General features: G+C 46.2%; 1 protein-coding gene across 1 annotated transcript in view; it reads right to left on the reverse strand.

Annotated features, from left to right (window-relative positions):
• The window catches only part of DSCAM (DS cell adhesion molecule), a 651058-nt gene that overhangs the window by 199524 nt on the left and 427840 nt on the right, over positions 1-23694 (reverse strand). The gene's annotated exons all lie outside the window — the stretch shown is intronic.

A 23694-nucleotide genomic window follows, 5' to 3' on the forward strand; every position in this document is an offset into this window, starting at 1 on the left:
GGATGATGCAAAAAAAGTGAGGAACCCCTGTCCAGCAGCCACCATTCCTTGTCATCCCATTCATGCCCTGCGGTGTCCCAGAAAAGGCCTGCCATGACAGGGGTCCACACGGGCAGCAGAGGGAGGGCCCTCTCAGGGGTCCACCCTGCAGTTCCCGGCTGGGATGTGCGTTTCAGCCCTGTCGACCCCAGAACACACAGCTAAAGGGAAGCAGGAAATAAATGCACCTTTGTGTCCAAATGGATTCTCCTTTCCACATTTAGACAGCACGTGGGGGAGGCCATTTCTCAGCTGGTATGCTGCCATCTGGGAAAGGACGACTCTCACAGTGGTCTAATATCCCACCTCTTTTATCATCCGGGCTGCAGCTGAACTGCTGTTACAATTCACAACCATGCTGCCATTGGCTGTTCTCTGCTTAGTCAGTTTCTTAAGACCCCAGGCCTGTTTTGCATCTCATGTTTCATGATGCAGACCCAAGAGGTCTCAGAGATAAATTGCAAAGGAATGGGGGCTGCAGCAAAGCTGTTGGAGGCGCACTCTGTCAAAGTGCGATAAGCAGGAGCTGGGCTACGAAGGAGCAGCACCAGGAGGTGGGATCCTCGCTCAGAAGCAGGTGCAGGAGGTGGGATGTGCCAGGCAGGAAAGCCCTGTTGTCACCAGACATGCAGTTTGTAACAGACCTAGCTTTCCTCCAGCAGCCAGCAGTGGGGTGGATGAAGGCAGTGTCTTAAAAAGCAAGAAAGCTCAGCCCCGTCATGATTTACATGCAGAAGTGCTTGAATTTCTGTTCTGACAATTATTTCACAAAACAGAGCTCATTCTGCTGACTGCCAGCTTGACCTCACAAGAGTCCAGCCCACGGCCAGGAAACCAAGAGAGAGGAAGACGGATGCTCCTGCTCTCCACCAGCTCCCTTGAGCCCACTCCCTTCCCCCCCACCGCAAAAGGCACTGTGAGGTCCTGACAATGGCCAAGCTTTGCAGAACAGCTGAGAGAAAATCAACAAAGGGTTGCTCCAGCGACTTTCGGTGCAATTCACTGGCACCTGTGTCTTACAGGGGCTGCCGCCTGTCGGGCTAATGACACATGATGGGTGATTAAAATGCACGTCCTTAAATCGAAGCTGTGCCGATGGTCAGAAAAGGCAACAAACAGCCCTGGGAGCTTGCTCACTCCCTCTGAGCGGGAGGACCTCATTAGGAAAAAAAAAAAAAAAAGAGAAAGCTCTGCTCCTGGGAACCTTCTGGAGTTTGCAGATTTATTTGAGCTCCTCCCCAGTACCTGGGAGAAAGGGAGAGCTGGGGGCAGGCCCAATCAGCCACAGCTTGCTGGGCATTCGCATGGCTTGGTGGACCCCCACCTTCACCTCTCCTGCAGGGAGGCCCTGGGGGACAAGGGGCACAGGACAGGAGCAGGCAGGGAGATTTCCCAGAGGAAAAACAGCTGCCTTGCTCTGTTTCCCTCCCTTGAGTTGGTGTTGGCAGGGAGGGTGGCTTGAACAAGTGGAGCTCATCATTCCCCCTTTCCCTTCATCCCAGGGGGCCATAAGTGAGGAAGTCATATTCCGTAGGGCTCTCTTGGCTGGGTAAGAGCATGTCTGATGTGCTGCAGGCTCTATGCTTTGCAGTGTTCTAAAGCTGGACAGACCACAGGCTTTCAGCTGCCATGCTGGTGCAGCCAGGGGAGGGACGGGGGTGGCCCTGTGAAGAACAGTCTTCAAGGTCTGGTAAGATCCAGGTTTCTGTTCCTTAAGGTCTCATCAAGAAGCCTGTCCAGGGAGCTTGCGTGAGCATGAGCAAGAATGCCTGGCCACTTCCCAAATGCCCAGCAAGGAGAGGGATGGCCAAAAAGGAGGTCCCAGCAGAACAGTACTCTGCAGTGGGTGATGTGTCATACTCAGGACTGAAGGGCAATGAGAGCCAAGATGGAGTAAGTAACAGTGAGTAAGACAGTAAAGAGCAGAATTAGAAGAACAGGCAGACACTGAGAGTGTGTAGCCTGAAAGAGCAAAGGTTCACATCTCAGCTCCTTAATCCTCCTGCGTGAGGAATCCCCAAGATGCTGAATATTTCATGCTCAAATTGAGAGTCCCAGGCAAACTGGGATGGTTGATTACCCTGTATGTGACCTTGAGTCCAACTTAAACGTTGATGAACGCCAGTTTCACCATCTGAAACATGGCAAATGCGGTGACCCAAATTGCAGCATCACTCTGTATTGGCATATAAGTGTACCAAAAGTGTCTGGTATGTTCCCTAGAACAACCTAGGGATTAAGTAATAGTATTATAAAAATAGTATTCATGATATTTCAATTAGAATAAGATGCCTCGAGCTCTCTGTCAACAGATGCATACAAGCTGCAGCCAGATCAGACCCTTCCTGGGTGGCTGAAGGGAGTTGAAGACTCATGCAGGACCACAGGACCAGTTGAGGTCCCATCCCACTGGGGAGTCCAGGACTTCTAGGAGGTAGGGTCTGCAGTGCTGTGAACAGGATATACATGAACATTCCGAAAGGTTCGAGGAGGTTGTCTGTGAAGGATGAGCCAGGTTTCCAGACATAGGGGTGAGATGAGAACTCTCTTTATAGGCTGGATACTGGGATTTAAGTTTGGGGAGCCCAGACTTGAGGTGGTCATGACCTCATGGGGAAACACCGTGGTTCTGTGCAGCCAGGAAAGAGGAGAACGACCCCCTGCCATGCTGCATGAAGGAGAGGGGAGGCGTGCAGCTCCAGGAGAGGGAGAGGCCTTGAGGCATATTGTCTGCCATGGTGAGTGAGCCCAGAGATGGCTCTGGCTGGTGAGCAAGAGATTCCTCCCCCTCTGGAGGCTACATCGAGGGACCATCCTCTAGGAGACAGACTGTGCGGGGCCAGGCCACTTGGGTGAGAGGCCCCATACTGACCTGGGTCTCAGGCCTGGGTGGAAATGTTTTGAACAAATGGGGCGACCTCCTTATTGACTTTTAAGCCCCAGCACACCATCACCTTGTGCTGTTTTTGAAGAGGTTCTGCTCACAGTGACCTTGACTTCACAACATTTGAATTTCAATTCAAGAGTGCTCTTGTCCTCAGCTGGATCCTGCAGTTCCAGAGCTCAGGCAGGCAGAACACCCTCTAGAAGGCTGGGGATTCATGGACTCTGTGGTGAGCTTAATCCATGCAGCATCTTGGAATATCTACACAATAGTCCTATAAGGGTAAGGAGTTTTAAGGAAAAGTCAGGGGCATGGGTCAGGAACATGGAAAAAGGGGGACAAAGGCCGTTGCATTTGAAGATGTCAGGGGGAGGGATGGACAATCTAGAGTGAGGGGAGGAATATGGTGCTATGTGGTGAGCTGGGAATGAAAATTTTAGGTTAGCTTGATGCATCTGCCGTAGTTGGTTTGAAATTGTTCTAATATCCCGTGTTCACAGTGGACATACATGATGGTTGGACTGCTAATGCAGCCCAAACCATGGTTATTTTACATTTTCTCCGAAAGGATCAACCCAGAATTTCTTAATCCCCATACAGCCTTGCCATGGCCTCCTTTTATCTCTGTGGCTAATCAGCAAAAGGGCAACATGCACATTAAGGCACCGCTGAAGTGCCAGTGCCGTCTCGGTGATGGCTGCTGTCTGTGCTGGGTGCGGCCGATGTGCCCAGCCTCGCTGCTAATGAGAGCATTTGAAAGAGTCCTGACATGCCATGTCCATGGAGGCTGCCAGAAGCAATTAGGCGCAGCTTCAGTGAAGGGCTCTGACCTCCACACATCCAAGACTTGAATGGTGGAAGAGTGAGGGTGCGGCTGTGAGCATTGTTACCTGCCTCGGGTCTCGAGATCTTCTCCTTCCTGGTGCCCTTCCCGCCCATCATGCCAGTTCCGGGGCTGCTGAGGCCACCGAGCACCAGCTCGCTCTCTATCTCATGACGTCCTGAAAGGCAGTGAGGGCCTTTCTGCACATTTCTGGGCTCCCACATCCTGGTTTGTTGCCTATACTCTATTATCAGTGGCATATGTGCAGGACGCCAGGTTACTGACACAGCTTGGAAATGATAAGAAAGCACAACTGGCTGCCAAAGACAGGGCCAAACAGACACAGGGGTAGTGTGTGATGGCGGCCCCTACAAAGCACATATCAGAAGATTACTGAATGGCAGAAAAATGTTGACAGTATGTAGGCAGAACTGGGTAGGTTATTCAAGAGTTAACTGTCTTTTCCTTTGCCTTTTCTTGGGAGCTGGCAGCCCCTAGGAAACATGTACCAGTGATGGACAGATTCTGTGATGGCCCCCAGTGACCCTGCCTCTGGGGCTCATACCCCCACGGAATCCCTCCCTCTTGGGTGTGGGCAGGACCTGAGACTCTAACCAACAGAGCATGGCAAATGTCATGGGATGTTGCTTCTGTGCGTAGGTTACATCCCCATCTTGTAACTCTCCTGCATGTTTTGGGAAAGCAAGCAGCCAAAGTGGAGACATCTTCATTGCAAGGAATTGAGGGCAGACTCTGGCCAATAGCCAAGAAGGAACTGATGTCCTCAGTCCAATAGCTGGGGAGCAATGAATCCTGACACCAGCTACATGAACTTGGAAGCAGGGCCTTCCCTAGGTGAGCCTTCGGATGAGACCTCAGCTGTGTCTCACACATTCATTGCAGCCTTGACAGACACTGAAGAAGGCTCAGGTTAGCTGTGATTGGCTTCCTGACCATGGACACTGGGAGATGATAAATGTGCACTGTTTCAAGTTGCTGAGTCTGGGGTAATTTGTTACCAAGCCACAGAAATGAATATACACCTCCATGCAGTTAAGGTATGCATGACGGGTCTATGCTTTGGTAAAGCACAAAAGCTATCAGGAGTCTACTCAAGCTTAGGACTGCCTGGGTGAGTTTGTTGAACTCTGGGCTAGAGTTAGGAAGGTCATTTGCCCATAGATATAAACAGCCCCATCTCATCAGTTTTATCAGCAACAGATGAGATGTTTGACTACTTGTTTCTTTCACATTTTTCAGATCTTGGGCAGGACAAAGAGAAATACTTCTATGGGGTCTCCTTTAAAACACCCGATTTGAATGCTGGGATCAGGGAAGATTTTTCTTTCACTTATCACTCCATTTTAAAAAGATCTGGGAATATGTGCAATTATTATAATTGGAAAAAAATATTTTTACTTAAAAGGGCCAGCTAGGTGGCCAAGAACATACCAGTGGGTGCTGAGAAGGACTTTTGCTATTATCTCAGATTTCATTTCTATGACTCAAGGTTGAGGATCAAGGTGTCCTGTCCTTCAATTTTCAAAAGAATACCAAGACCAGATTCCCACTAAGGACTTACTAAGCTTTGCTACTTACAACCATTACGCTGGGCCCCATTCCTTCCTAATGCAGAAAACAAAATTGGGGGACATAGAGAAGGAAGAGGAAATTGTCCCAAGTTATGAGCAAGTGTTAAGGCTTGTATCACTTGCCCCCCACCCAAATCCAAGCAAAGGAGGCTACTAGAGAAACTCATAGAGGTTGGGAGTGCCGAACCAGTGGGAGAATGAAATTCATACTCCCCAGTTGCTACTTTCTGCCCCTTTCTGCCATACCTGAGTTTATACTAATGAGGTGACCCCTGGTGGGCTCTCAGGTAGCTTGAAGTAGGGTCTGGCCATGCCACAAGGACAGAGCATTTGATTAGAGGGTTGGAACTTTCAGTGCCACCCCCTGACCTCAACAGAAGGGAGGGGACTGGAGACTGAGATCCATCATGATATAATCAATCATGCCTCAGCAATGAAACTTCTATAATAACCCTGCACAGCAAGGCTTGGACAGCTTCCTGGTTTGGGACATATCAGTATCCTGGGGTGGCAGTACACCTCAATTCTACAGGGACAGAGACTCCCGCACTTAGGACTACTCCTGATTTTGCCTATGTACCCATTCACCTAACTGTTCATTCCTATCCTTTCTAATAAAACATTAATTTTTAAGCATAGTGCTTTCATGAGTTCTGTGAGTCATTCCAAAGAACTCTCAAAACTGAGTGAGTCGGTCATGGGAAACCCCTAATTCATGGCTGGCCATGCAGAAGGAGATGGCTTAGGAACTCCACTTAGTGCTGGTATCTGAAGTTAGGACTGTCCTGAGGGACTGAGTCCTTTAATTTCTGGGGTTAGACGCTAACTGTGGGTAGATAGCATTAGAATTGAATTGAATTGAATTGAATTGAATTGAATTGAATTGAATTGAACTGAATTGAATTGAATTGTAGGGACACCCAGCTGGTGTCAGAGAAAGGTGTTGGAATGCAGGCTACAGGCGTTGATGGTCATCAGGTAGTAGAGAAATGACCATAGCTAAGATAATAAAGGCTCCTTTGTCCCTCACTATCTCCTCCTATAACCCCCGGAACAAAAGACCAGACCCTCCAGCCAGGGGGAGGGTAGAATGTCATAGGTTAAGCCTGACTGGCCATTACTGCACAAAGGAATCAGTAGAAAGCTCTGGGACCTGTCCAAGAAGTTGTCACAGGAGCTTCAACAGAACCCAGTTGAAGACCGTGATGGGAGAAAATGACTGGTTCACTCTACTTCCCCCATGTTCCCCCCTCCCCCACATCAAGACCAGACTTTTCAGTGTGCTCATGACTATAATATGTACAGCCAGCAATATTAAATGCATTTGATTATTATAGTCACAAAGTTTTCTAATGACTGGGGGCATACATCGTAACTACTTCCAAGGGATTTGAGGCACCCTGCAACTTAACACAAGGATCAAGTTGACAGGTGTAAGTCCCAGGCCTCCAGCCCCAGCTCAAGACAACTCTGGAGGACCACCAGCTCAGCTTCAGAGCACTGTGTGCCACCAGCTGGGACCCTGCTTACACCCACACTCCAACTTCTCCCTCTGCTCTTGCTCCTTCCTGCCCTCCCTCCTAGATGACTGCTAATCGGTGCTGATCCCAAGCACTCCTCCACTAGCTTCCTGCCCCCAAATCCCCACCTCAGCTTCTGTTTCCCCTGGAAGTCACCCTATGACACACACCCTTTGTTTTTTCACTTTCCATTGAAAAGCCAGTTTTCTCAGAGTCTCCTCGTTTATGAAGCACATGCCACGTATGGAGTGTCGTTAGCCCATTTAGTGCATTTCCCTCACGTCACTATCCTTGCTTTAAACGACACGTGTATTCATCTGGTTGTATTATCAGTGCCAAGCTGTAACCCACATGAGGGGGAGGGCTCCCTGGCTTATTCACCATCACATCTGTAGGGCCCTGCCCAGAATGGAGTACAGAGGGCGTTTTCAACATATGATTAAGGAACGGACATGTCGATAATAGATGTTAAATCACGTTAAGCAGATGATTCCAACAGATTTAGTTTTTTGGCCCATATTCCTTTCTATCCACCCATTCATTCAACCACTGAGCACCTACTGCGTACAATGCGGTGTGCTGGGCATTATGGGTCACGTGACAATAACCAGGCTTCTGCTCCATTTCTGCTGTGTGATTTATGAAGCCAGTGGCCACTCTGCACCTCGCTGATTTGGTCTGCAATGGTGTTATGACACATCTGTCATTAGCATATGGTTCTTTTCTCCGTGGGTCTGTCAGGGCCCTGAGGGTGGGGGCATTCAAAGTCCTAGCTCACAGCAGGTGCAAGAGGCAGAATACTCGTGCCCCAAAGATGTCCACACCCTAATCTCTGGAGCCTGTATGTTACATTTCATGGCCAAAGATACTCTGAAGTGTAATTAAGGTTGCTAATCAGCTGACCTTAAAACAGAGAGATTATTCTGAATTATCCAGGTGGTTCCAATGTAATCACATGGGCCCTGGGGCCCTGGGCCTTAAAAGTGGGAGAGGAAAGAGGAAGAGTCAGTTATTTAGATGCGGCTGCAGAAGAGGCAGGAGGAATGAGGTAAGAGAGTCAGAGAGTTTTGAAGTGTGAGAAGGACTCAAACTGCCCTTGCCAGTTCTGAGACACAAGTGATTCTATGCAAGGAACAGAAAGAAGCTTCTAGGGGCTAAGGGCAAACCCAAGTGACAGCCAACATGGAAACAAGGACATGAGTTCCACAGCCACATGGAGTGGAAGTCTGCCAAGAGCCTGAATGAGCAGCAAAGCAGCTTCTGCCCCAGAGCCTCCAGGAAGCAGTGCACCCTGACACCTTCATTTTGGCTCTGTGAGATGTAAAGCAGAGCAATAGCTGAGCCCACCAGATTTCTAAACCTGCAAACCCTGAGATAATCAATAGGTATTTTTTTCTTTTGAGTTGCTAAGTTTTTGATAATTTTCATGGCAGCTGGAGAGAACAAAGACAGTAGGCATCCAATAGATATTTCTGACTTGAGCTTTTAAACCTGGGTATTCCCAAATTAAAAGGCAGCAGACCCTGAGTATTTATAAAGAGAACATTCTCAGTTCCAACTCTTAGTAAACAATGTGGAATTTCCATGGCACGTTAAAATGTATGATTTTGTGGAGGGAGATGTTTAGGTTGTAGCGCTAAAAGGCATGTGTGTGGAAATATGATCTTTCCTGAGCAGCCAGACCACCTGCTCCAAAGTCTGTATCAGTCAGGGTCCTCCAGAGAAACAGAACCAATGGGATAGATACGTGGATAGATAGATTTATGTTAGGAACAGGCTCATGCAATCGTGGGGACTGGAAGTCCAGAATCTACAGGGTAGGCTGGAGGTCCAGGGGAGAGTCAATGTTGTAGCTCAAGTCTAAAGGCAGCCTGGAGGCAGAATCCCTTCTTCCTGCAGAAAACTCAGTCTTTTCCTCTAAAGGTTTTCAACGGATTGGGTGAGGTCTACTCAAACTATGGAGGGAAATCTACTTTACTCAAAGACTGGATTTCAATGTCAATCACATCTGAGGAATACCTTCACAGCCACATCTCGACTGGTGTTTGACCACACAATGGGGCACCATGGCCCAGCCAAACTGACATGTAACATTAATCATCAAAGTCTACCCCCTGTCAGTGGCACCCACCGGTGATAGCAAGGTCATACTTTAGCCTAACATGATGCAACTATCCTGTATAGGACCCAAAACACTAATCCCTCCCCTCAAAGAGGATGCAAAGACCCTGGGGGATGTTCACTCTTCTCTTTGTTATCCTGTAAATGACACACTATGATGTTAACTCAATATATCTTGGTCATATGATGAGGGGATAAGAGAGGGAAGAAAACAAAGGCAATAGCTGTGTGTATGTATCTATAGATGTATATGTATGTGTATATATTTGCTGTGTGCACGCGCAGGTGCACACACACACACGTGCCAAAACCACTGCCCAGCCCCTGCCTCTCCTGGGGGGACAGGACTGCATGAGAAGAAGAGACTCACTTAGGTAACACTAACACACGAACACCGACACCCTGTGAAGTAATTATTACACCAGCTTTTACAGCTGCAAGAATGAGCTTCCAATGGCACATGAGAAAGGCAGGTTCATAGGAAGTGTTGGGAAATAATTCAGGGGACAAATCAGGAAGCATTCATTTTCTTAATGATCATGCACGTCCCCGACATGGCCAAGGCAAGGTGTAACTGGAAGCACAGTGTGATGACAGGGAACTGTGTACTCACTAATGCAATTTAAGGTCAGAGAATGCCCTGTTCTCCTTGTTCTCTTCACAGAGGGATGCGCCCTCCTCTTGGTGCTGATTGATTAGTAGGCTTTATCTAAAAGTGCCTTTCTCTCCTCTCTCCCAACCAGAATGAATGGCTACAGACTCAGGACATGAGGAACTTTCCGACTTGACTCTGTTTCCATTTCCCAACAAGGGCCTGTTCTGTGTCAAATCTATAAACGAGCCACAGAAGACAGGACATTTGTGTGGCATCTCTGGGGGAAAATACTGTTCTCTAGTAGCACTCAACAGTATACAAAATGTGCAGAAGGGACGAAAACCTAAAAACATATATTCTGAAACTCCCCTGTTAGGGTCTTCCATGGCCTGGCCTCAGCTCTCCTGCTCCCTCTGTCCTGCAGGCTTCGCAATGTAAGCAGTGGTGAGAGCCTATGATCCAGGGCCCGGAGTAGGTTATTCTCACAGGACCCAGGAAATTGTTTCCACACTGAATGTCCATTAAGAGATAAGCCAATCCACACAGTGACATGATGCACCATTAGAAAGAATGAGCAGGAGCTATGTGTATTTATCTAGAAAGACATCTAGGATATGTTACCAACTAAAAAAAGCAAATCAACCAACATATGTTGTGTACTTTCATTTTTTTTTTTTTTTAAAGATTTTATTTATTTATTTGACAGAGAGAGAGATAGCAAGAGCAGGAACACAAGCAGGGGGAGTGGGTGAGGGAGAAGCAGGCTTCCCGCTGAGCAGGGAGCCCGATGTAGGGCTCCATCCCAGGACCCCGGGATCATGACCTGAGCCGAAGGCAGACGCTTAACGACTGAGCCACCCAGGCGCCCTGTACTTTCATTTTTTAAAAGGAGAAGCTGACATATACAGATGCACCCACTAGGAGAAAAAAACAGATGAAGCTGTGCCACTAACCCAGACTGCAGTGCCCCATCCTTGCTGCTCTGTAAGGACTTTGTCCCTTCTTCCTTGAACTCTGCTCTTTCTCCCAGCAGCATCACTGAAGGGATACACCACGTTTTCTCCTGCCTCAGGGCCTTTGCACTGGCTGTGCCTTCTTCCTGGAATGCACACAACTTCTTCCCTATTCAGTAAATACTCCATGCTGGGCAAACACAGAAGCTAAGTAATAAGCAGGAAGCAAGATGGGGACTTCCCAGTACAGACCAGATCCCAGAGTAACACCCAGCGATGAGAATCAGGTCACGCCAGCAGGAAGTGGTGCCTCTGGCCCTTCCATTTCAATCAATCAATCAACCAATCAATCTAATTGATTCCAATTAGAATCAGATGAATACCATTTATCTTATAGTTCTCTTTAGGGAGAACAAGAGTATGAAGACAGCCATTCTCAACCAATGCATCTGCCATGTGTATAAAATCATGTACGGTCCTTTGGTGTATAATATACAATGCTGACAATTACAGTCATGCTCTGGGGCCCAGAATGAGCTAAAAACCAGGTGACCTCTTCTGATGAGGACGTTCTTTTTGGCCTGTGTGTATATGGGCTGTCCTCCTCCGTAATGGGCCTTAAAGTCAGCAGCTAAGTGGGCAGGTACACACATGTGAATACCTAGCTTGAGGTGCTAGAATCAATTGGCAAAGTGTGTGGGGATTTAAATGAATAGGTGGGGAAATAGTACATCCGAAGACCCACTGCCAACCTGGCTCCTTGTTTCTGCTGCGGCTACAGCTGGAGCTGCAAAGAGCAGACGGCTGTTCACTGCCCTGCTGGCCAGGGGCATCCCGCCATGATCTACCACTGCATCACAAACATTCATCAGCAAGCTCTTCTCTGGGGCTGTTGCCTTTGGATGTGTCCTAACACGAATAGTTCAGATTGTCCCTGCAGAGGGTCAAACCTGGAGTCCCCAAGAGAAAAGTGAGCATCACAGCCCAGACGCCATATTCTACATAGAATAAATTATCAGAGGGAAATCTCTAAGCGTCACCTTTCTGCAAGCTTATTTCCATGCACCTGTTCACAAGGTCCATGGCAGATCAGATGATTCCCGAGCTTGCCGCAGCTGAGCTTGCAAAAAAAACTGGCCTGTGGCCTTGAGGACATTTATCTGTAGCTGCTTTTCTTTACGTGTGCCTAAACAAAACTATCCATTATCCTCTGCGTCCTTTTTGAGATGAATTGCATTCAAACCAATGAAGTGATAGCAGTGATTAAGAGAAATGAGCAAGAGAGAAATAGCCCCTGGTGTCCAGGAGCAGGCTGGGAACTCCCAGGTGGACCTTGGTGTTCTCTTGTTGAAAGTAAACAAGTTCACAAAATACTGACATCAGACCAGACAACTCTGTGGCTGAGATGGATCAAGATAAAATACACCCACTCCATCATGTCTGAACACAGGCAATAGCATGAATGTTGTCCAAATAAACCACAACATGACTAAACATCCACTATCCTGACTAATATGAGTGGCTGCGCATCTTTGCTAAGCTTTGGCCTGGCCCCATCCCTCCCTCCCTTATGGAAAAGATTCATTAAAAAGCCTGATCAAGGAACTGCCCCCATTTCCGATAGCATCCAATCTAGAACAAGCTCTGCTTCCCTGAACCTTCGCCCAAATCACCAGACACAGACCCAGCCATATAATATATCCTTTCCGGCACCTTCTTATGGAGACACCCCACTGGCACCCCATGGTGTGCGTTCTCCCCTTTTTTTTTTAAAGATTTTATTTATTTATTTGAGAGAGAGAGAGAATGAGAGACAGAGAGCACGAGAGGGAAGAGGGCAGAGGGGGAAGCAGACCCCCCGCTGAGCAGGGAGCCCAATGCAGGACTTGATCCTGGGACTCCAGGATCATGACCCGAGCCAAAGGCAGTCGCTTAACCAACTGAGCCACCCAGGTGCCCCTGCGTTCTCCCTTATGTCACGAATAGACCCAACACGTTCCACTACCAGTGTGGCTGGCTGGCTATGGCTGCAGGGCATCCACAGAAAGGAGGGGGGAGTGCAGACGCTTGGGAATCCAGCTCGGACCCTTGACTGCTCCCTGGCACATGGCAGGAACTCAGCAAATGTTTGTTAAATGAATGAAAAACCTAAGCAATGGCTTTGACTATACAAGTAATAGGGGAAGACAAAATATATATATATAAATAAAATAGCATATGGACTTCAAAATTCTGTGGGGAAAAAATAATAAAATATGTCTGGGTCCCAAATGGAAAAAAACTGTGCATCTCCAGTAAGGGACCTACACCTAGAGAGAAAGGAGGGCGGTTTCATGTTTCTGCTTGTGAGGCCTCCACATTTTACAGATGTGGGTTCCGCACCCCATGGAAGAATAAACACAAGAGCTGAACAAAGATGATTTCAAGTAATGGCGAAGCGAAAGGGCTGGAGGGGTCAGAGAGAGCCAGACTGTGTGGTATTACACCTTTAACATGTTATTAAGATACAATTATTTATCTGATTGACTTATTTTGCTTAGCATAATACCCTCTAGTTCCATCCACATCATTGCAAATGGCAAGAGTTCATTTTTTTTGATGGCTGCATAATATTCCATTGTATATATGAACCACATCTTCGTTATCCATTCATCTGTTGATGGACATCTAGGCTCTTTCCATAGTTTGGCTACTGTGGACAAGTATCATTTGATCTCACTGATATGAAGAATTTGAGAAACAAGACAGAGGATCATAAGGAAAGGGAAGGAAAAATGAAACAAGATGAAACCAGAGAGGGAGACAAACCATAAGAGACTCTTAATCTCAGGAAACAAACTGAGGGTTGCTGGAGTGGAGGGGGGTGGGAGGGATGGGGTGGCTGGGGGATGGACATTGTATGGTGAGCACTGTGAATTGTGTAAGACTGATGAATCACAGACCTGTACCCCTGAAACAAATAATACATTATATGTTAATAAAAATTTTAAAAAAAGATACAATTATTTAACCAATGGATATGGGTGTGGACATAAAAAAAAAAACAACAAAGCTCTGGGTGCCTGGGTGGCTCAGTCAGTTAAGCGTCTGACTCTTGGTTTTGGCTCAGGTCATGATCTCAGGGTCCTGTGATCGAGCCCCGGGTCAGGCTCTGGGCTCAGTGCAGAGTCTGCTTGAGATTCTCTCTTTCCCTCTGCCCCCTACCCCGCTTACTCTCTCTCTCTAAAATAAAGAAAGAAATCTTTATTTAAAAAACCCCCCACAAAACTCTATGCAGAAGTATCCATGAGCATTTAGGATATAAGGACAATAGCTTCCACTAATTAAGAGCCCATTCTCACTCTTTTGTAGGCACTCTACCGTGAAAATATTCTATCAGTTATATCTAGATAGAAAATCTAGATATCTAGATAGAAAATATTCTATCAAGCATACACAAGTATCTCCATTTTATAGATAAGGAACACAGGCCTTGGAATGCTTAGGGAACTTGCCCAAGTTTACATAACTAAGAAGTAGTAGAACTGGGATTTGCAACCAGATTGTCTGATTTCAAAACCCAGACTCTTAACAACTGTTACACAGGATATTTAAAAAAAAAAATACCTTAATTGAGGTATAATTCACATACCAACTGTACACTTTAAAACGTGAATTTCATGATATGTGAATTATACCTTAATAAAGGTATACTTTTTAAAAAAATCCCAGAATACCTAGCAACTTCTCATGGGCCTGCATAACAGAAGAGTATGGGTTTTGAAGTTAGACAAACTAGAAATTCAGCAAAGAAACAAAATATATATCTTAAAAAGGAACTAAATAAAATCCTAGAACTAGAGAATACACTAAAATTAGAACTTCAGTGCATGGGCTTAATACACACTAGAGACAGCTGGAGAAAGCGTCAGTAATGATGAAATAGGTTTAAAAATAGGCAATCTGGGGGTTCCTGGGTGGTACAGTCAGTTAAGCACGCAACTTTTGGTTTCAGCTCAGGTCGTGATATCAGGGTCGTGAGACTGAGTCCTGCATTAGGCTCAGCACGGAGTCTAAGATTCTCTCTCTCCCTCTGCCACTCCTCCACTCCCTCAAGTAAACAAATAAATCTTTTTAAAAAAAAATAAGCAATGTAATGACAGGGAAAAGACTGAAGAAAAATGATCTAAGTATCAGAAACCTTAGTCCTGGGCCAATACCAAGTAGAATAACATGTGCATCCTAGAAGGGCAGCCAAGAGAGAATAAAACAACAAAAAATCATGTGAAGAAATAATGGTTGAAACCTTTTCAGGTTTAAAGATCCAAGCAACTCCTCAATCCAAATCAACATAAATACAAAGGAAATAAGATACAGGTACATCACAGTCAAACTGTGAAATCCCAAGAGAAAGAAAATCTTAAAAGCGGTCAGAGAAAAAGGACCCATCAAGCGTAGGGGTGGTAACCCTGAATTGGCCCTAATTCTTAGAGAACCAAAACACTACTCTCCAATCAGGGGCTTCTATAGGTCAGGGGGCAATGCATATTGGCTTAGGTCCTGTTTACAGTAGACCTAGTGAGTCCTCAAATCCATCCTGTGGTTATTTCCCCAACTCTAGAATATGGCACTCGGTAACAACAGAATGCCAACATGGTTCTCAAACTGTTGAGTGAAGGCTATTATGCTAGGAAAGCCCAAGTGGAAGCCAGGAGAGCATAGTAAGCCGAAAACAAAATGACATTCCTGAAAGGACTGCAGAGATTAGCACACTGGGGGAGAAATGGGTGGAGGTGGAGGTAGAGTTGGAGCATAGGAGGGGTCCCATCAAGGAGCCCTGGACTCCACCAGCTCAGCGTGGGGGCTGGAGGGATCCTTCTGGGTTTTTTTTTTTTTTTTTTTAAGATCTTATTTATTTATTCATGAGAGACAGAGAGAGAGAGAGAGGCAGAGGGAGAAGCAGGCTCCCAAGGAGCAGAGAGCCTGATGCGGGACTTGATCCCAGGACTCTGGGATCATGACCTGAGCTGAAGGCAGACGCTTAACCATCTGAGCCACCCAGGCACCCTCCTTCTGGGTTTCTAACAGGCAGTCTTTCTAACCACAGGCCTCGAACAGAATCTAAGCAAATCCCAGAGCCCCAAGGGCAGACGCAATCCGCCCCCCCGCCAGTCTCCTAGGACTGCCACAAGCCCGCCACCCACTCTGCTGGCTGGCTCTCCTGCCTCCCTGTGTGCCTCCCATTAAGTCAGACATAATAGAGAGTTTTGAGTGTGTCAGAATCAGACAATACTCATGTTTATAATAAACTGCAGCTATCGTTGTTATAATACTTTTCTTCTGCTCAAAATCCTCCATTGGTGTCTCATCATCACTGAAATAAAGTTCAAAGTCTGACCATGGATCTAGCCCCTGCCTAGCTTTCCTGGCCTCATTTTATGCCCTGCACTCCAAGCCCATGCCCTCCTTGGGTCCCTCAAGCGTAACCAGTTCTACCTCGAGCCTTTGCACTTGCTATTCCATTTGCCTGCAATGCTCTCTCCAAGCATAGGCACACCTTATTTCCTCCCTTCATTCTGTTCTCTGCCGAGCATTATATTGTATATCTATGTGCCTGTCGTTCTCTCCATGGAAATGTATGCTCCATGACAGTAAACTAGTTCTGTCTTGTTCACTCAATACGCAGTGTCTAGAATAGTCCTGGATGCTACTGGGAGCTCAGTGGGTACTGCTGACTGGACGAGTAGACAGATATGACAAGGGATAGCCAGAGGACCAAAGGGACCAAAGCGACCCCATGGCCAGGGACCAGATGGGGATGCAAGGATCTCGGTGGGTATCAGTGTGGAGGGTGACAGCTAACTGAAGACTCAGAACACTGATGCCAACACCCATAGAAGGCCGTGGAGGAGGAAGGCCCTTAAATCAACCGAGAAACCCTGAAATAGCTGAGATTACCCCCAAGAGGCAAAAATAACTTTTCAGCTGCTGGGTAGAAGGGAGCCTCCAAACAGAAGGAGGAGGAAGAAGCAGCAAGTAAAAGAGAAAAATACACTCTCTTTTCCTCAGAGGAGTAACAACCGTCCCAAGAAACATTTTTAAAAATGCTGTTTGTATTTGTCATTTTCTCTCCACCTGGCCCTGGCCTCCCAGCTCTGGGGCACCAGGTGTTCCCCAGGCCTGCATGTTGTCATTGACCCTCAAGCGCCACTCCTCCCCCAGACATGTCCTACCCCAACCTAAAGCATCATGATTTATGAATCCCTATAAAAGTCCCTCAACCCAAGAATGCTCCTCAGTCCCTCAGAGGTGTTCATTTCAGGCCGAATTAATTCCCATGAATTGCTGATGATACTGTCTCTTACCTATTTCGCTGGGATGTCTCCAGCTGCAAATAACAAAACCCTGACCCACACTGTTTAGACGAAAGGCAACCAAGTAATTGGTCTTCTCATTCAACTATGAATTCGGAGGTGGGGATTCCAGATACAGTACCCTAGCGGTAAAAGTCCGCTTTTCCAGTTTCCTTGACTCTACCTTCCCCTATGTATTGGTTTTATCCTCAGGATGATGCCAAAATGGTTGCCACGGATCAAGGTGCCACCTCCAGATAGGGTTAAGAATGAAAAGAAATGAGCATCTCTTGCAGAGTCACCTCTTAAGAATAAGGAAATCTTTTCTGGAAGATCTCTTCTCACCTTTCATTGGCCAAAACTGGCTCTCATGCCCATCCTGAAGCCCATTACCTTCAAAGGGAATAGACTGCTCCCGGGTTCTTCAGGCTAGAGTTCACATCCACTGGTTTTGACAGATTAGGATTTACCTGCTGCAGCAGGTGTGGTGAGCATGAGCTCCCCTCAAGTACAAGACTCCCCAAAAGATCTCTGTTACCGCTGAGTGCATTAGTGTTCTAGGCCTGCCCTAACAAAGCACCACTAACTGGGTGGCTTAAAACGACAGAAATTTATTCTATCAGAGATTGGGAGGCCCAAAGTCTGAAATCAAGGTGTTAGTAGGGTTGTTCTCTCTCTGAAGACTCTAAGGGAGGAATCTTCCTTGCCTCTTCCAGCTTTCCTTCACCTGTGGTAGCACTCCTGTCTCTGCCTGTCTTCACATGATCATGTTCCCTCTCTGTCTGTGTCCAAATTTCCCCTTTTTATAAGGACATCAGTACACTAAAGGCCACTTTACTCCAGTAAAATCTCATCCAAACTAATTTCATCCGCAAGGACCCTATTTCTGAATAAGGTCACACTCGAAGACACTGGGGGACAGGATTTCAATATATGAATTTTGCGGGCATACAATGCAACACTTAACACTGAGAGACGAGACGAGGGAGACTGAAACTGGAGTTGGCAACAAATTACAGCTGCTCAATTCATCTTCCCATCTTACAAATTCCTTATTAACCCCAAAGAATCTTCAGCTGGCAGAATATCAGGCTCATTTCAGAAGTGAAATGCAAACGTTAGGTGGAATAGAAGATGCTCTACCTGGAAGGAGCCACCATCCGCCATCAGCATCATAGCCATAGAGGGTCTTCTACTGGCTGACAGTTGCCCACCCCACCTCCGTTTCCATTCTTACTTTCCTATGCTTCTTCCCAATTTCTGGTTCTGCACCCAGACATTTCCATGGAAACTACAGATATGTTTGACTTCAGAGGGGGAAGGGCAAGGGATATATGAGTGTGGGCATACGTGTGGGATAAATTGGAGTGGGGGCCGATGGCCGCCAAAGTCATGAAAATGTGTCAACTGGGTGTTTTTGAATCAGGGACACCTCATATCCTACCACAGCACTAATTTATCTTGTTTGGGGGGGGAGTCATAGACTGGAATTCAGAAATGAGGATGATAACTGTAACAACAGCTCTAACATCAACCACAACAGTGGCCACCATTGTTCTTCATCAACTGGACATCAGGAATTTTGCCGAGTGCTTCAGTGAAGGCTCATGTCAGCCTTACAACGACCCCACGAGGGAGGTATTTTTGCTGTCTCTCGTCTATGGAGTCTTGATGACAGGGTGAGTCGCTTGCCCAAGGTAACGCAGCTGGGAAGGGGTGGAGCCCGGGCAGTGTGAGTCTGGAGCCTGACTGGCAACCAGAGTTAACATCACTCTGATTCATTTACATCACGTACGGCGTAAGGCCACAGTAAGTGTGGTCATGAAGCGAAGGTAGTGCAATATCAAAACCTATGTTTCAGTGGAACCCAGTCTGCTGCCTGACTCGTGGTTGCCAACTCCTCCTTAGCCCCTTATAATCTCTCGTCGTGAGCCTGGTTGCTTCCGGTCCAGTGCTGAGAGAGGGGCTGCCAGGAGAACACACGAGGCCATCCAGGGTGCGATTTTCCAGAACAGTAGTTCTTGACCTTCTTTGCAGTATGGATCCCTCTGAGGATATCAGGAAGGCCACAGTGTTTCCTCTCAGAAAAAAGGCATATATTCTTGCGCATGATATCATGGGATCCCCCACAGCCTACAGGAGCCCGTGAGTCAAGGCTTGATGTAGAAGCTCCTGAATTAAAATATTGGGGAAAACAGCATTGGACTAAGACTCATTCAGCTATCTTGTCAGTTTAGGAAACAAAAGAAATGTAAATTAGTAATGCTACATATTCAAACTCTCCTTCCCCTTCCTCTGTTAAGCACAAAACAGACAAAACAAGCCTTCATCTTGTTCTTAGAGGAAAGCGCGTCCTGTCAGAGTGACCGTGAGGAGACCAGAAAGCATTCTGTGGGACTGATTAAGGCCATCACAACTTCACGGAGGGGCAGCATGGGGCCGTACTCCCTCCCTCTAGGCATCTCACAGAGCAATCACCGGGACTAGAGGAGATTTTTATGTAGTTAACTAGGTGTAGGGTAAAGATCTGTGGGTCTCAGGGACAGAGTGTGAAGGCAGGAAGTCATGGAGGCTGAATGAAATACTGAGGGGTAGATATGGATTCTCAGAGCCTAAATTAATGAATGCCATCTCCAACATCTCCATCTGCAATGGCAGAACTGAGTGGCCTGAGGTCCCACCACATCACCAAGGTCTGTCCAGAAATGGCCAAGCTCCTGGAGACTGACCAGAGCTGACTTGAGCTGCTGGGTGCACACGCAGTGCAAGGCCCGTGTGCCTGAATCCTGGCAGCAAAGAGAGGTGGGACCAACACCCAGGGACCTGCCCGGGATGAGCCTGACAGAGGGAGGCCTGGGGACCAAAGCCCCACTGGAGCCTGCGGGTTGGCTCTGGGAGGCAGGGGCATTCACTGGATTCTGAGAGTAACCAGCTCTCCAGGGAAGTTCCTGCTCCTGTTTGATAAGGGATGCTCTTTTTATACTGCATGTGGAGACAGAAGAGGAGCTGCTTACACATCAGGGCCTCAGATCCATACGGAAATCAGTGCTCCTGGGAGCATGCAGGCCTAGAGGTAGAAGCTGTAGGGGAGGGTGCAATTTTGGCACCTGGGAGAAACAGGGACTCAGTGGTCTGGAGCAGCTCTTTTCTTACCACAAAGATGAGATGCCCCAGAGCTCACATGGTCTGGGGATGGAGGGAAGAGGCTCTACAGCCCCCGGTGGGCCTGGGGCGAGGGCTGCGGCGTTGTCATCCAAGGTCCGATAGAAAGGAGAGCCTGATCCCTCTGTCTTTTCTGCCAAAGTCCTTAATAACAGCTGATGTTTTTTGATTTTATATCCTGCCACTTTACTGAATTCCTGAATGAGTTCTAGCAGTTTTGGGGTGGAGTCTTTTGGGTTTTCCACATAAAGTATCCTATCATCTGCAAAGAGTGAGAGTTTGACTTCTTTGCCGATTCGGATGCCTTTTATTTCTTTTTGTTGTCTGATTGCTGTGGCTAGGACTTCCAATACTATGTTGAATAGCAGTGGTGATAGTGGACATCCCTGCCATGTTCCTGACCTTCTTCCTACCTTACAACATTTTAATTTTCTTCTTCAGAGTGATTTTTGGAAATGTCCCAGTGCACAACACCATCAGCATCTATATTTTCTCTTTCTCTCCAAACAACAGGATCACCTACTATTTGCATGTGCTGGAATACACAGGCAGAGTGCTTTCTGTGTTATGCTGTATCTTCAGAGATGTTATCCCATTTAATTTTCCTCCCCTGAGGAAGATGTGATTCTTCCTATTTTACAGGCTCCGAGAAGTAAAGCAATTTGTCCAAGGTCACCAATGAGAAGTGGAGACTCAGAAGAAGAACCAGACTGCTTTGGGGTGCAACCCCAGGGGCCTGCCTCTTCACCTGACCCTGGGCTCCCTCTTGATTACACTGCTTCACCCTTCCATGTCCACCTCACACAGGCTTTAAGGACTTTAGTAATTTTGACCCAGAAGGTAGGGCTCCCTGTTTTTCCCCAACAGGGTTTTCATTTAGGAGCTACTGCTTGAAGGTAGTCTAAATAGTGATTACCACCCCAAAGTAGACTTGTTACCAGTTTTATGTAATAAATTCCAACAATATTGAGAAATTCTTTAGTGTCTGAAAGATTATAGTCAACAGTTTGGGGAAAGGGGGAAGAAAACTTTGTCCCTTCTTTAGTGATCTCAGGCAATGGTTTTCCCAGGGGTTGAATAGTGGTGTCCCTGTTAGGCTGTCATTCCTATCCTGCTACAGTTTGAATGGGTAGTTTTAGTTCATTTGGGATGATTTTTCGGTGTTTGTATGGAATGCAGTGTGTGTGTGTGTGTGTGTGTGTGTGTACATGAGTATGGACGCATGCCATTTTTAGGGCCATATTAAGAGACTTAAAATAAGGGATGCCTGGGTGGCTCAGTCATTTGAGCATCTGACTCTTGATTTCAGCTCAGGTCATGATCTCAGGGTCGTGAGATCTAGTCCTGCATCAGGCTCCACACTCAGCTGGGAGTCTTCTTAAGATTCTCTTTCTCTCCCTCTCCCTCTGCCCCTCCCCTCACTCATGCTCTCTCTCTCTCTCAAAAAAAAAAAGATATTAAAAGAAAAGATAATGGGATGATGGTTCTTTCTCTTCTTGCTTCTATCTGGAAGGCATCTGGGTTTGGTGTGCGCGCACTGTAAATGCACATGCGCATGTGGATGCATGTCTGCATTTTAGCACACCCCTTCTCCCATCTATAGAAGTAACAATAAAATATTAAAGAATGCACCCGATGAAAGCCTGGTTAATGTCAGATAAGAAGGGTCCAGAACCTGCCTTGCTGCCAGGTATAATCCTGTTCCCACTCATAGGGACATAAAATCAGCCGGCTGTGGTCCAACATCCTCCCTGTTTTCTTAGTAAACCAGCTGTACACCAAGAAGCATGCCTCCCATTGCTATGTGTGCTGCCTTCATGCATCCGTTTTAATCCACTTAATAGTCTGCTCAGACAAATACACACACAAAAAGCCTATTCATCCCCCTGTTTGTTGTTTTCATGGTATCATTTGAGAAACAGACCTATTTACTGTACATCTCCTGTCTTTGTGCTTCTATATCTTTCTTAAATCATTTTTTTTAACTTTTCAGAATTTAAATATTGTGATTTTATTTTTTTATTTTTTTAAAGATTTTTTATTTATTTATTTGACAGAGAGAGACATAGTGAGAGAGGGAACACAAGCAGGGGGAGTGAGAGAGGGAGAAGCAGGCTTCCCGCTGAGCAGGGAGCCCAATGCGGGGCTCGATCCCAGGACCCTGGGATCATGACCTGAGCCGAAGGCAGATGCTTAACGACTGAGCCACTCAGGTGCCCCAAATATTGTGATTTTAAAGGGTTAAAAATACCAGGCACTTGAAGCTGAACTAATTTACAAAAGCACCAAGGATTATTAAAAACTGGTAAAATTAACTGTTACATAAATGTACCTCTCTGCTAATAGATGGTATGGTCTGAGAGAATCTGAAATTGGCCGACTCTAAGAACAATTTCCCTTTGATAAGTGCTCACTTTAAACATTTTCCTGTCTAACCCCCTCCATGTATGAGGTACGACATCCAGACAGAGTTCCAATAGGTAAACAGCCTTGGGAGTTTCGTTTTTATGTACATATGAATGTATGTATTTTAAGTAGGCTTCATGCCCAGTGTGGAGCCCAACACGGGGCATGAACTCAAGACCCTGAAACCGAGACCTGAGCTGAGACCAAGAGTTGGATGCTTCACCAACTGTGCCACCTAGGTGTCCTGTCTTGGGAACTTTAATTTCTTCTATCTCCTCTCAGTTCCCTCTCCCTTATGCGCCTGTATCTACCCTCAGAGCCTGTAACTGTTGAAATCCACTGCATCCTCTAAGACTGAACTTAAATGCCATGTGTTTTCATTCTGCAGTCTCTGATCCTATACACAAATATAAATCACACCCTTGTCTGTGCGCCTTCATGTTCTGCACTTTTTTCTAGTGCGTTCTACTAGACAGGAGCTGTACACACCCATTCCTGATCATCCCATGAGAAAGAAAGTTCACTAAGGGCAGAGAGACATCTTTGTGGTCCTCTGCCATGCTCCACTACCAGCACCAAAGGTGTGGAGAGAGGAAATATGGGGAAAACCAGCTTCTGCATTTTAAAATGTCACTCACTTGTAAAGATACTTTTCCCCATGAAGCTCTCCTTAATCCCCTCAACATGACAGTTCTATCCTCTTCTGAAAGGCACACCTATAACACATATTATATTATTCTCCATCTTGCATTAGTATTAGTAAGCTCTACATTCTTCCTTGTAATCTTCTCTTCCAAAACCTAAGCTCTTTCATTCATGAGGGTAAAGCCGATAGATGATGTATTTACATCCTTTATAGGGCCTTGTATCTATTAGAGCACAAATATGTACTTGTGGAATGGAAAGATTTTTGTGATTTTAAAATATATCAAAGTTACAAAATATAATCAAATTTATAAATCAAACATATTTGATTAAATATAACCAAGTTACAAAATATATTTCTTTCACTGGGGAAAAATGGATCAATATTGGTTCACATTGGTGCTCAGCTCTTGTGTTTCCTTAATATTTCATCAATTTATTATTTTTTAATTACCATTTCAATTCTGGACTTAAATGATCTGACAATTTGTCTTCAGATTTTTGCCAATCAGTCCCTCCAGAGTATGAAATTTAGAAGTCAAATTTATGTATTGGACATTTACAAAACATATTTTAAAGCAGCCCTATTTCAGAACTGTAATTTTTTCATGATATAAAAGTA

This window comes from Mirounga leonina, unplaced genomic scaffold (assembly GCF_011800145.1).
Source record: "Mirounga leonina isolate KUSES-001 unplaced genomic scaffold, KU_Mleo_1.0 Mir_205, whole genome shotgun sequence".
NCBI lineage: Eukaryota > Metazoa > Chordata > Mammalia > Carnivora > Phocidae > Mirounga > Mirounga leonina.